The 13,359-nt window shown below is 32.6% G+C and overlaps 1 protein-coding gene across 3 annotated transcripts in view; it reads right to left on the bottom strand.

Moving 5' to 3' along the window:
• LOC132050792 (inorganic phosphate transporter 1-4-like) overlaps window positions 1–12,988 on the bottom strand; it is a 27,970-nt gene extending 14,982 nt beyond the window's left edge. For 2 of the 3 annotated variants that reach the window (XM_059442159.1, XM_059442153.1), the window contains exons 1-3: window positions 12,667–12,988; window positions 12,289–12,340; window positions 7,279–7,311 (exon numbers count right to left, since the gene is read on the bottom strand). The gene's annotated coding sequence lies outside the window, so the exon portion shown is untranslated. Of the gene's footprint in view, window positions 1–7,278; window positions 7,312–11,266; window positions 11,588–12,288; window positions 12,341–12,666 lie in introns of those variants that run through there. The other variant, XR_009413505.1, reaches the window with a different exon arrangement.
• Window positions 12,989–13,359: the final 371 nt, after the last annotated feature.

Consider the following 13,359-nt stretch of genomic DNA (forward strand, 5'->3'; position numbering starts at 1 on the left):
CTTAATACATATCCTTATAGTCTCTCAATTCTTTTAGTCGGGACAAAATAGGCTACTAAGTCAATGTCTTTGCCCTAAAATTCTTTTCATCATTACGGTCAAAGAGGACAAGTTGTTGACACCGATTTTGTCCTTCCTTTTTTTTTTTTTTTTGCGAATAGTTATGTATACTTTACCACAATTATTTGCTTTCTATTAATATAATTCTTCTTCCTTTGTCCAACTATAGTCATCACCTATTATGATCATCATCATTATTATTATTATTATTATTATTATTATTATTATTATTATTATTATTATTATTATTATTATTATCATTATTATTATTTTTATTATTATTAATATTATTTTTATTATTATTATTGTTATTATTATTATTATTATTATGCTGCGAGCACTTAATATTATAATTATTAATATTATTATAATCATTGTCTTAATATTATTATTATTATTATTATTATTATTATTGTTATTATTATTATTATTATTATTATTATTATTATTATTATTATTATTATTGCTATTATTTTTTCATCGTCTTTGCGAGCACTTAATATTACAATCGCGATGGTCACTCTTAACATCTCCATTTATCATCTTATGCAAAACGCATGGCATTTATTTTATTGAACGATAACATTTCCTTACTTTTAAACCTTATGAATATTATTGCACAGCTGTTATAATATATATATATATATATATATACATACACATTTATTTTATTTATTTGAGTACTAATAAATATATTTTATATTAAGCAATATTTTAGCAAGCGTTAATTTAAATTAAATAAAGAGTGTCTTTCGCATAATTTTTACGAGCCCCGAATCGGCCATTGCAAGAACGACCCACATTTTTTATTCCCCAAGCGAGCCAAGCTGCTTTGCACGACGACCCATTTTCTTAGTTCATTAGGTTTACTTTCGTTTTCTCTTCATCGGCCGCGCATGGCCTTAACCTTCCCCCTTTCCTTCCGTAGAAAAAACCTTTTCTCTTCGTGATCTCCCGGTAGATTTGTCCCACTATCTTAGGCAACTTTGTACCTTTTCGTATCCCCCCGTCTCAAGGATTGAAACGTTTCCTTCTCTCTATCTTCCGATTTTAGTCAACACAAAGGCCAAAAACGATTACGAAATTTGAGAGAGAAATCAACTTTTCGGAGATTGGGAACGACTCTTGGGTTTTCGTTTGGAGCCATAAAATTTGAAATTAAACCCTAATCCTATTCTATAAATACCAAGTTTTGAGACCATTTGAGGGCATGGTGGAACGGCGCTGATCTCGTCACACAGAAAAAAAAAAGGAGCGGTAGCCTTACTAAACAAATAAGAGCAAAAATACCCCAAAAAATTACTCTTTGTTTTCATTTTTGGCTTAAGACTTGGTTAATTCGAGCGGATTTGGGTTCGTCGCATTTGAGTATAGATCCGAGACAGAAAGCCTAGTTTCTTGTTTTTAGGAAAAGGTAATCTTCTTTCTCTTTTATTCTTTGCAATTTCTTGTTTCTTTATGTGTTATGTGTTTAGCTTAAGCATGTCGATTAATTTAAGTTGGTAGGATAATCATTCATATGTTAGTTTTGGATCTGTTTAGCTCTTTATGTAATTTGCTAGCCGTGCCCTTTTTTTTTTTGCTAGACCGATGAGTTAAAGCATGTTGACATCTTAGTGGATTAGTTGAATAATGTCAGTTATGTAGTTAAACCTATCTTATGTGATTCTTGTAGTTCCATGCGTGGGGGATGACTTAGTTTAGCCCGCAACGTATGGATGAGATCTGTTGAGCATGGTTTAGGTGTCGGTTTAACTTGTTTAAATTGAATATGTCTTAAATATTACGTTGGTTTGGTCTATTTAAGGTAGGCATGTATGGTATGTTAGTTTAGTTGGTTTATGTGTTCTGGTTAGAATAGATTAGTTAAGCTACAACGTAGTAAGATCTAAGTATTATTGGTCCTAAATCGGTACATTGTGTGTATAACGATCTATTTTCTACTGCTACCTTCCCAAACATATGATATAATCTTTCATAATCTTGTTAGCTCATTTATTGTGTTAAATATGGAAATATAGTTTTTGGTTAAATGATAAAGAGATGCTATAAATTAACTCAAGTATTTGTTGTTAAGTGCTGTTTGGACCCGTGTGGTCTCCCTTTGCCAAAGTGACTATGTTTGAATGTGTAATCCCTGCCTTATAACGTTACCAATTAGTGAGATCTCATCGTACTTGTTTTGTTGACCTAAGCACTACCAAGAAAGCCATGGTTGATCCCCACATATTAGCTAAAACATGAGTTTGCATGGTTCTCTACTATGGCACTGGTTTAACGTCACACTTTGCTATGGTCTAAAATATGAAAAGCATGTTAATATGGTTAGTTTCCCTGTGATTGGCTATCTTGTTGCCTGTTTATGCTTAATTTTCACTAATGTGTATTGTAACTGCTCAACCTGATGTGAGCATGCTATGCAGTACATAAGCTCATGTATTTGCTTATCCTGCTATCTGACTTAGACTAATGTATAAGCTGGAATGGATATTTAAAGCATGCCTACACTCGTTTAAGTCATGTTCAAGGTCATTTATGGCTTATGGTGTGTAATATGCTAGAGTAATTTCTTTGAGGTATGTTGTTTGAATCCATTATTGTTTGCAAAGTGCGTGGTTGACTCTAGGACAACACCTTTACGCCTGTTAAACTTAAAACTGCACCTTTTGAGGCTGAAATGTCATGTGATTTGAGTGATTAAAGTAACCAAGACCTTTGTATGCTCCCTTAAATGACTCTATTTAAACCATGTGGCCTATGTTATCAACTTATTATTTGTTTTAGTATCTATAATCCCAAAATAATTTTCTTTTGGGTCAAAGCTTTAAATCAATCCTGGCTATTTAAAACTGTGTTGGCATTCTGTTGAAGCTCGTGATCAATAGTCGAAACTCTTTATTGAGGAAACATGCAGTTGTGTGTTGTCTGGTCATTTTTACTAAGTTTGGGTCTGTTTGTGCTCATTTGAGAATATTAATTGAACTGGATGAGTGCATACTCTTGTGGAACACTTGTTTTAAATCTGTATAAAGGAGATAGTAGATGTGCCTCACTGGTATGCCTAAAGAGAATGCCACAGTCCTGTTTGCATGATCGAATGCTGATATGTTTTATGCTCAAAGTTGTTCATGGCTGTTAGCTAGGACCCTGTCCGTTTGAATCCCACTATAGTTTTAAACCCTATAGTCAATAAGTTATTAACACTTGATTGGTGTAGTATTTTGGACACAGGGGCATGTTTAAATATTCAAGAGATTTTTTAGATACATATATACTCCATGTATTGTTAATTGGGATTGCGTGCTAATCTTTATTCTTCCTTTTTCTTTACATGTACATCTTGGGGCAAAATGGAGTCCTGAATTGAGACTCTCTCAAAACGGAGTTTCAAATTGAGACTCGATATGGCTATCGCTAAGCCGAAGATCTGCATTCATGATTCTTGCACATTTCGTTCCCACTACGTCTCAAAGCGAACGAGGGGCGGCGAGTTTCAGCCTCTATTTATTGCCATTCTAGTTTTTACCTTCATTGAGTTCTGTGATAACTTCACTTTATTTTTAGCTTGTCCTTAATTCTCTTAACGTAAGTGTAGGACTAGTAATAATATTAGTTTAGAAAAGGGTAGATGTTATGTAGGGAAACCAATAGCTTTTTTTCTTTCTTTCTCATTTTGGCAGTCCTTAATACCTATAATTATGAAACCAGAATTTGTTTATACAGTAATTTTTATTTAGCTGGTGGTCTTTAAAATAAAAAATAAAAAAATAAATAAAAAATAAAAAATAAAGATATGATTTGATTTTTGAACCTAGTGCAAATTGGTTTTCCAGAACTTCAATAGCTTCTTTCGAGTCAATGAAAATTGGTTTTCCCTTATGGTGAAGGAAGTTGAAATATTATTAAGCAAGTCTTGGCTAAGCCCTTTTTTTAACAAACAATTATCAAGTTCTAATATAAAGGTGCAACTTTTAATTTTAAAAAGGAACTAATTAAAGGAAGTACCTTTGTCTTTTTTTTATGCCACTGGAGCATTTTACCATTCAGGTTTCTAAGATCATTGAACATTCATATGATATATTTCTAGCCAAATATTTAAAAGGGATAAGGCACCATTACCCCCCCCCGAACTATTAAAGTTCTTTTAATACCTTCTACTTTCATAATTTTACTTACCCCTGAAAACTTATTTAAAACGGAATAATTACTAATGATGTGGCAAAGAGTGTGTTTCGCTCTCTTTGAGAGTGAGAAACGTAAAAAAGGGGAAAACTTAATTTTTTTTTCTTAAAAATCTGCATTTTCTTAAAATTTGAAAATAAATCTAGTCTTTCACATTTAGTTTTAAAAAACGGGTTTTCCACATGTTAAGAAAATAATTAATTTTTTCAAAATTTTATAAAAATTCAGTTTTTTTCACATTTTGGCAAGAAAAACACTTTTCCGGATTTTTATTTGAAAAATAAAAAGTGTCCTAAGAAAATGAAATCATGAAAATCAAGATTTTTTAAGACATTTTAAAAAAATAATCAAGTTTTCCATATTTTTAACAAATCCATTTTTCCATATTTAAAAAAAAATAAATCATTTTTCAGTTTTTTTTTCTTTTTCAAAAACGGGTTTTAAAAAAAAAACAAATTTTCAATTTTTTTTTTTAAAAAGGGTTTTAAAAATCATTTTTTTAAAAGAAAATTCAGTTTTTTAATCCATGTTTTTAGTTTTTATTTTTTTTAATTTTATTTAAATGGGTTTAAAAAAAATCAAATTTTCAAATTAAAAATAGACGGGTTTTAAAACTCATTTTTTTTAATGAAAATTCAGTTTTTTATTTTTATTTTAAAAAAAAATTGACACGTAAGCTGAAAAAATTTAAAAAAAAAAAAACAAATAAATACACATGTGGCAGAGGAGAGTGTATGTCACTCTCCCATATGAAGCGGGCGTCAGCGTTTAGGGGGTAATTATTCCGTTTTAAATAAGTTTAGGGGGGTAATAGGACCCTGGGAAAGGTAAGGTGTGTCGTAGCAAATTCGGGTATAGTTCAGGGGGGTAATGGTGCCTTATCCCTATTTAAAATTGCAAGACTCCTTTAAATGATAACTAAGCGCTGAGTTCCATTTTTTAATGACGTCAACATGCATGGATTACAAAATGATTTTAAAATTTACCTACGACTTCTTTGGATGTCCTAGTATTTTCTTCATTTAAATTTAGAAAGTCCTCACATATTAATTGCCAAAGATTTCTACTTTAATCACGTAAATACTTAATTAAGAATACCTTTTTCTCAAGTTATTTGCAAGATATTAATATATTATATTTTGTCACTAGTCCTTATATTAACCTGAGTTTAATCGGTTAACCGTATTTAACGGATCTTAATGGATGCTTAACACCTTCCCATTAGGATATTTAGAACCCTTACCTAGAATTTATTAGGTTAGTAAGGCCTTTACAACGGAGTTTAGTTTGATTTTATCTTAGATAATAATTAGGTGTCCTAATTCACCATTAAAACAATTAGGTGGCAACTCCTTAAGTTAAGTAATTTAGGAATGCATATATGTTGTCTCACTTTGAGTTAAAATGGGATATAACAATAATTCTTATCTGACACACACTCATATGGGAGAGTGACATACATTTTCAGTGCCACATGTGTATTTAGTTGTTTTATTTTCTTTTGTTTTTAATTTTTTCAGCTACCGTGTCAATTTTTTTGAAAAATAAATAAAAAATTGAATTTTATTTTAATTTTTTTTTTTAAAACCTGTTTTTAAAAAGAAAATTTGATTGTTTTTAAAAACCATTTTTTAAAAAAAATAACAAAATTGAAAACATGGATTAAAAAAAATTACAAAACTGAATTTTCTTAAAAAAAATTTGATTTTTAAAACCTGTTTTTTTTTTTAAATGAAAATTTGATTTTTTTTTTTAAAACCCTTTTGTTTTAAAAAAAAAAAACTAAAAACATTAATTTTTTAAAATATGGAAAAATAGATTTGTTAAAAATATGGAAATCTTGATTATATTTTTAAAAAGTCTTGATTTTCATGATTTCATTTCTTAGGACACTTTCATTTTTCAAATAAAATTCAGAAAAAGTGTTTTTCTTGCCAAATGTGAAAAAACTGAATTTTTAGAAAATTTTGGAAAAATTAGGTTTTTTTTTTTAAATGTGGAAAACCCATTTTTTAAAGCTAAATTTGGAAAACTAGATTTATTTTCAGATATAGGAAAAAATAATCTATTTTCCAGATTTAAAAAATGACCAATTTTTTTTAACAAGAATCAGTTTTCCAGATTTATTTTCTAAAAAAATGTATTTTTCATATTTTTTTAAAAACAATTCAGTTTTTCATATTTTACGAAAATACAGATTTTTAAGGAAAAAAAATAATTAAGTTTTCCCGTTTTTTATGTTTCTCACTCTCTCAAAGAGAGTGAAGCACACCCTCGCCCACGTCAGCTCTTAGGGGGATAACTATTTTGTTCTAAATAAGTTTAGGGGGGTAATAGGACCCAAGAAAAGGTAATATGTGTCGTAGCAACTTCGGGTATAGTTCAGGGGGTAATAGTGCCTTATCCCTATTATATAATATGGAAAAGGTCAAAAAAAGGCCCCTGGACTCTCTCAAAAGGTTTAAGTATATCTTTCTTCATCCACCTATTTTGCTAAAACTACCTCTCTACTCATCTTTTTGACTCATATTTGCCCTTAAAACTAACACACCACTTATTTATTTTTTAATCTTTTTTAATTTTATTTTCCTTTTCTTTTTAAAGAGGGTCAATTGAGGCTTAAATATTTTTTTCAGGTATTTTTTTAATAATTGTATTTATTATGTGTCATATTCCTATTAGACGAAGCTAAAAACTTTTTCCCTTTAATTAAACCCGCCCCCTACCCAACATACTCAACTTTGTCATAAAATATAAAATTATTTATTTTTTCATAACACATTATTTTATTTGTACACCACAAAAACAGCAAAAAAGTTATTATTTAATTTGTACATTTTTTTGTTGTTTTTCATAATAAATTAATTTTATGAGCCAATCAACAACCTTAATTTTATTTTTGGTGTTTTTGTTCATAAAAAGATAATTTTATTTTTTCTATTTTGTGGTGAACATACAAAATAATTTGTATGTTTTATGACAAAGTTGGATAAATATTACACGTAATAAATAATAATTACGAACATAATTTTATACCTTGGCATGATTTGAGCCTCAATTGTCAAACATCTAAAAAGAAAAAGAGAAAAAAAATTATTAAAAAATAATAATATGTAAAAAATAAAAAATAAAAATAGCAAAACATATAATTAAAAAAACAGTGATTAGTTTTGAGGGCAACAATGAGCCAAAAAAGTGAGTGGAGGGGTGCTTTTAGCAAAATAAATGAATAAAGGATACATTTAAGCCTTTTGAGATTGTACTGATGCATCTTTACCTTATTTACCCTTTTTAGTGATGTGGTGTCGAGTAGCCACCTTAGTTTCCTAGAACTAGATTCCTAGTCGACCCCTTCTATATATTTCTTTCCTTTTAATTCTTAAATTCCTGTCTGTTTTGGATCAGCCGAACTGATTAAAACCAAGTCCAAAAACACCCTTTTTTGACGTCCGATCCTTCAGCAAGTTGTGTAAAGAAAAAAAAAAAAAGAAGACGAATGAAGTTGGTAATTCTCGGGAGAAATGGATTTTTAGTCCTTCACAAATTCTTTTTAGTTTTATGACCTTTTTACAAGAAATCTTTATTTTTTTCCATGTAAGAGATCTGAAAAAAAAAAAACGCGTAAGAGATCCGAAAAAAGACATTTTCTTTATTAATTGTGAAGTCTTATTCACATGGTAATTCTCTTTTTAGATGGCAACGGTTCCTTTTGTGCTCTTCTGTGGCTTTCTTTGCGTATCTTGTTAATGGCGTCTCTAGGGCAAGTTTTTTCTTTTGTTATATGATTCTTTCTCTCGTTTCCCCACTATTATTACTATATACTAGTATAAGATAAAATAGTACTTAGCTTCATGTCAGCCAAAAACTCTCTTATAAGTCAAGGTCAAGGTGTGTAATTTGACTCTGAAACTATTAATGTCAAACAAGATAATACATACTAACCATCAATTCCACTTGCGACTTCTCTATATGAATCATGACATCTTAACAACTAGAATAGTAGATAAAGTTCCGCTAGTCTAAAATATGGCGAAAACGATAAACAATTAGGGTGTGTTCGGTATGGAGAAAAACATTTTCCGAAAAGTATTTTTCAATTTTCTCATATTCGTTTGGTTAAAATTTTTGAAAAATATTTTTTTTAGGAAAACAAGTTCCTTAAAAAGGAGGAAAATGAATTTCCTACTCAAAGTAGGGAAAAGAAGTCCACAAGTGACATTTCACCAATCACCCTACTACCACCCAACCCAACCCCCAACCACCAAACCCCAACTACTCCCACAACCCCCCACTCCCACGCCTCCTCAAAAAAATATTATTTTTGCCTTAAAACAAAGTTTTAAAAGTTTTTATTTTTTACACCACCCACCACCACGACACCCTCCCCCCACCCCCCGCCATCCCAACACCCCCCCCCACCCTTTAAAAAAAATATTTGAATTTTTTTTTAAAATTTTCTACATCCACCCACCCCCTACCCCTCCCGAATTTTCTACTTCATATTTAATTTTACATATTTATAAAAAATGAAAAGTTTGTGTGGTTAAATTTGGTGTGGGGTGGGTGGGTGGTTTGTAGTTGGGGTAGGGGTGGGTGGTGGTGAGGGATAGTGGGTGGTAGTGGGGTTGGGGTGGGTAAGAAAAAATTTCCCATTTTTTATAAGAATTTTATAAAAGTAAAATAAAATATATGAAATAGAAAACTTAGGAAGGAGTGGGTGGGTGGGAGGGTTGGATGGAGCGGTGGTGTGGGGTTGGGGTGGGTGGGCGAAGATGAAGTGCGTTCGAGAGTGGTGGTTGCGTGGGGGTGGGATTTGGTTGGGGGTGGGTGGGTAGTTAGTGGAGGGTGGGTGCTTGGGGTAGTTCATGGGTGGTGGATGGTAGATGGTGGGGGTGGGATGGGTGTGGTATGGGGTGGTGGGGTTGGTGGGACGTGAATGAGTATTTTCCGAAAAATATTTTCTACCAACCAACCGAAAATGAGAAAATAAGTAAGAAATTCACTTATTTTCCACAACCCAACCAAACATGAGAAAATAAGTAGAAATTCACTTATTTTCCAAGAACACATTTTCCAGGAAAATATTTTCTTCCATACCGAACACACCCGTAGAAAAATAAAAAAGTAAGAAAATTTTATTAAAAGAAAGAAAGAAAAACTGCCTACTTTTTATAGTATGAATATTTTAGAATTTTGAATTAAACTACTCACATTTTGTTAGTGAATAAAATTTTATACGACAAAATCCAACGAATTTTATTACAACACATGGTTAACATCTTATTAACTTGAATTAATGCTTATTAATATATTAATAAAATGTCAACATCGCCAAGACGAGCAAAACATAGTATCTATTGGCTAAAAGCCACAAAGTAACAGAATAAGCCAAACTGTCGTGCGATGATCACCTAGAAAAAGCAGTTCAAGCTAATTGAGTCAAATCAAACTATGCTTTCATAGATGACTTATGGCGAATCGATCAAAGACAACAAACCTTTGGCAGCGGACCCATAAAGATGAAGTGAGCAAGGATAAGCCAACGTTAACAGAAGCGCCATAGGAACATACAACATTCATCAAGAATAAGAAATAAAAGGTATCAAAAGATGCAAAATACGTACCTTCCTCAAGCAATTGTAAGGGGAAATTGAGCTGGATTCACTCCAAAATCCCACTGCCTCAAACAGTAAAATTTCAATGCATTTGTGAATCTCATTTTGCCAGAGAGAGAGAGGAACGAGAGTTGTGTATGTGAGAGAAATGGTAGAGTGAGAGAATTGAAGTGGAGGGAATTTCTTGTTAAATTGAGATTAGAAATGGTAGAGAGAAAATTAAAATGAGGGAATTTCTTGTTATATCCCCATCAACTAAAAGAATAGAACCCATTTATCCATTTCATTAAAAAAAAATCAGTCCATATCAAACCATTAAAAAATCAGTCCGGACCCTTTTATGCCGTCAATCATTCTTAAAAGACTGCACACTTTCATACTGATATACCTCTTAGCTCTTGTATTTCAAACCATTTTTTGTCAATAAAATATCACTTAATCATAAAAAAAGGTTAGGCTGACAGGTTTCAGTAACTAGGCTCTCCTTAATCAAAATATACTTGGCATTCTCATTCTACCCTTCCTTACAGCATATCCCTTAACATAAAGCACTCCCTCGAGGCAAAGAATATGAGATTGTTTCATGACACGTATAGATCTAATTCCTTCCATAATGAATGTTCTTTAAGAGTATCTGTGAACTCATAGTTAAACAAATAGATTTGAACTTTAAAAAAAAAAAAAAAAAAGACATCAAGCTGTGAATGACAGAAAAATCAAACTTAATCACATTGGCAAACTGAAATATTCCACAAACAATTGAAAGGACCGATCTAAATAAGATACGAGATTGAGATAACTAGCACTTGTCCAAAACTGTACAGTGCAAAAAATGGCTTGATCCGGACTGATTTTTTAATGAAATGGGTAAATGTGTTCTATTCTTTTAGTTGATGGGAGATTTAATTTGGGGCGGGTCGGGTTGACGGGTTAGATGGGTTGGGATCCGGTCAACTTAGATTAAAATTAATGAGTTTAGTTAATTATATGGGGTAACCAATTAAATGATGTCACGTAATAAATGAGATGGAGCTGTCAGAAATAAGGATATATTAGACCCAATAGGTGAACGACGGGGGTATTTGGGGGCTCAAAGGTGGATGGAGGGTATTTTTGTATGAATTCTAATAGCTCGAGGGTATTTTCCTTTACACATTTGTTGTAACTTGTAATTACCATCTAACTTTGGTAAAGTAAACTAACTAACTAGAGTCTAAATAATTAGAACCGGCACCGACAATGCACAAATACAATTACACAAGCTAAGTGTCACACCCCAAACTGAGAGGCATGACGGGCACTCGGCTTTACTGGTCGAGTACCACCTGGCGTACATTCAGCATACTCAACTTATAACTACTACAAGGAATCATATGACATATGTGTAACATAAAAGGATCACCTGCACGCAGAAATGGCCTAACACAGTAATTTATATATATATACACGCAAGCCGATCAGACTGCTCCTAATGTCTGCAAAAGATCCACTGCTAAAAAGGCCACAACAACAGTACCAGTACCAAACTAAGGCCGACAAGATCGCATATAACATCGATACCTATAACACCTGCCTATGAGCCTCTAAGAGTAAGCATAAATGCAACATAGCAGTCGGGACAGGGCCCCCTAATACCCAAACCAAGCAAGTCCAGAACAAGTGGAGCTTGCAGACTATCCGCTGAACTGTGCAAGCCTAATCAAACGGTCCTCCAAGCTGCCTGTCAGGAACTGTAGCGTCCGGTGCAATGGGACGTCAGTACGAATGAAAGAACTGAGTACGTAAGGCAGGAGTACAACAACTAACAAGGAAACGTAGTAGAAGAAGAACCATATGCAATGCATGTTGTAGTTTAAGATCATGAATGTACATATATGTATATAAGTAAAAGTAACATCATCATCATAATGTACCCGGCCTTAACAGGACTCGGTGTGAAACGTACCCGGCCATAATAAGGCTGGGTGTTATCGTACTCAACTGATCAGTGATGTGTAATACATACATATATATATAGTGCACTCTAGTGCCGTACCCACCGATTGTAGCTCGGGGTGTCTCATTATATCATATACATATACATATATAGCACACATTAGTGCCGTACCCACCGATTATAGCTCGAGGTGTGTCATTATATATATATACACACACACATATATACATGTATGATGAACTCATAGAAACAACATTTGGGCCTTTCGGAATGACGCCAGGCCGGTGACCTCCGAATACGTTATGTGATTATCTTCGTCAATAAGAACTTCAATAGAACTTGGATCACAATGAACCAAAGCATCAAATAACATATTGAATCATGAAACGTAAGAAGTGGAAAGCATTAGAATGGGATAATCTCTTTATGGAACGTTCGTTAATAGGTATAGTTGGATTCGTGCCAAAGAATAAGGAGATCGAAAACCTTACATACCTTATTAGCTCCCTTGTCAATCCAACCTCCAAGTTTTTCCGATCAGTCCAACCTATAATAACGATAACGTTTCTTGTTAGGCTAAGGATATACTTGGTATATCACGTATATCAAGCAATAAACTTGTTGTATAGCGATTCGGACAACTTTTCCCCTGTACCTACTACCTTCCTCAATTTCACCACACCAACAACAACATATGTAGACCCCTACAATCAATTTCCATCCATAGAACATCATACCCACTATCTCAAAGTAGCCCAGCAAACTACAACGATCCATATACGACTTTGGACCGCCGGTTCGCAAGTTCTTGCTTCAACAACTAAACCAAGACTTAGATATACACAAATACATGTAAGAGAAGTAGAATCTTACCTTAACCTGGCAAGGATAAACTTTATATTACGTTACTTCAACTTAAAAAAACATCCAACACAATCACAATTCAATGGAACTTGCTCCACTAACACCACGGGATTCCTGACACTAGATTTACGTTATCTAGCTTTAATTTTGTTGAAGGAAATAGAATTTTCCGAAGAGATAGAGGGGAAAAACGTTGCTGCTCCCCCTTCAAAAATTCAGCAAAATTTCATCACCATCGTTTATGCAAACTTGTATCCTTTGAAAATGATAAAGTTATCCAAAGATAACCATGTATTTCTCCACTATATGAACTATGGGTCCACTTTTCATTTTATAACTTTGGACATTTGTTTAATACAAAAGATGCCTACACTCATTAGTAACAATATGCTGTTCTTCCTTGCTAACACGTGGAAGTGTTTAATTTAACACTCATCCACTAATGAATTAATTTCTAATCTCCACTACACTCCACAAGTAATTAATTACAAACATAATTATTTTCTTGATCTCCACTATTTAAATATTGAATTATTTTTTACACACTTCGTATTCTCATTATCATGACCATGTGATATAATATTAGCCCATAGCCCCTTTGGCATAGACAACATATTATTTCCAACCATCTTCATCATACTTTTAAGTCCGAAATCATTACGAGACTTCATTTTCTTATACAACGAGCTTTTATTTGCGTAC

This window comes from Lycium ferocissimum, chromosome 1 (genome assembly GCF_029784015.1).
Source record: "Lycium ferocissimum isolate CSIRO_LF1 chromosome 1, AGI_CSIRO_Lferr_CH_V1, whole genome shotgun sequence".
In the NCBI taxonomy this organism is placed as follows: Eukaryota; Viridiplantae; Streptophyta; class Magnoliopsida; order Solanales; family Solanaceae; genus Lycium; species Lycium ferocissimum.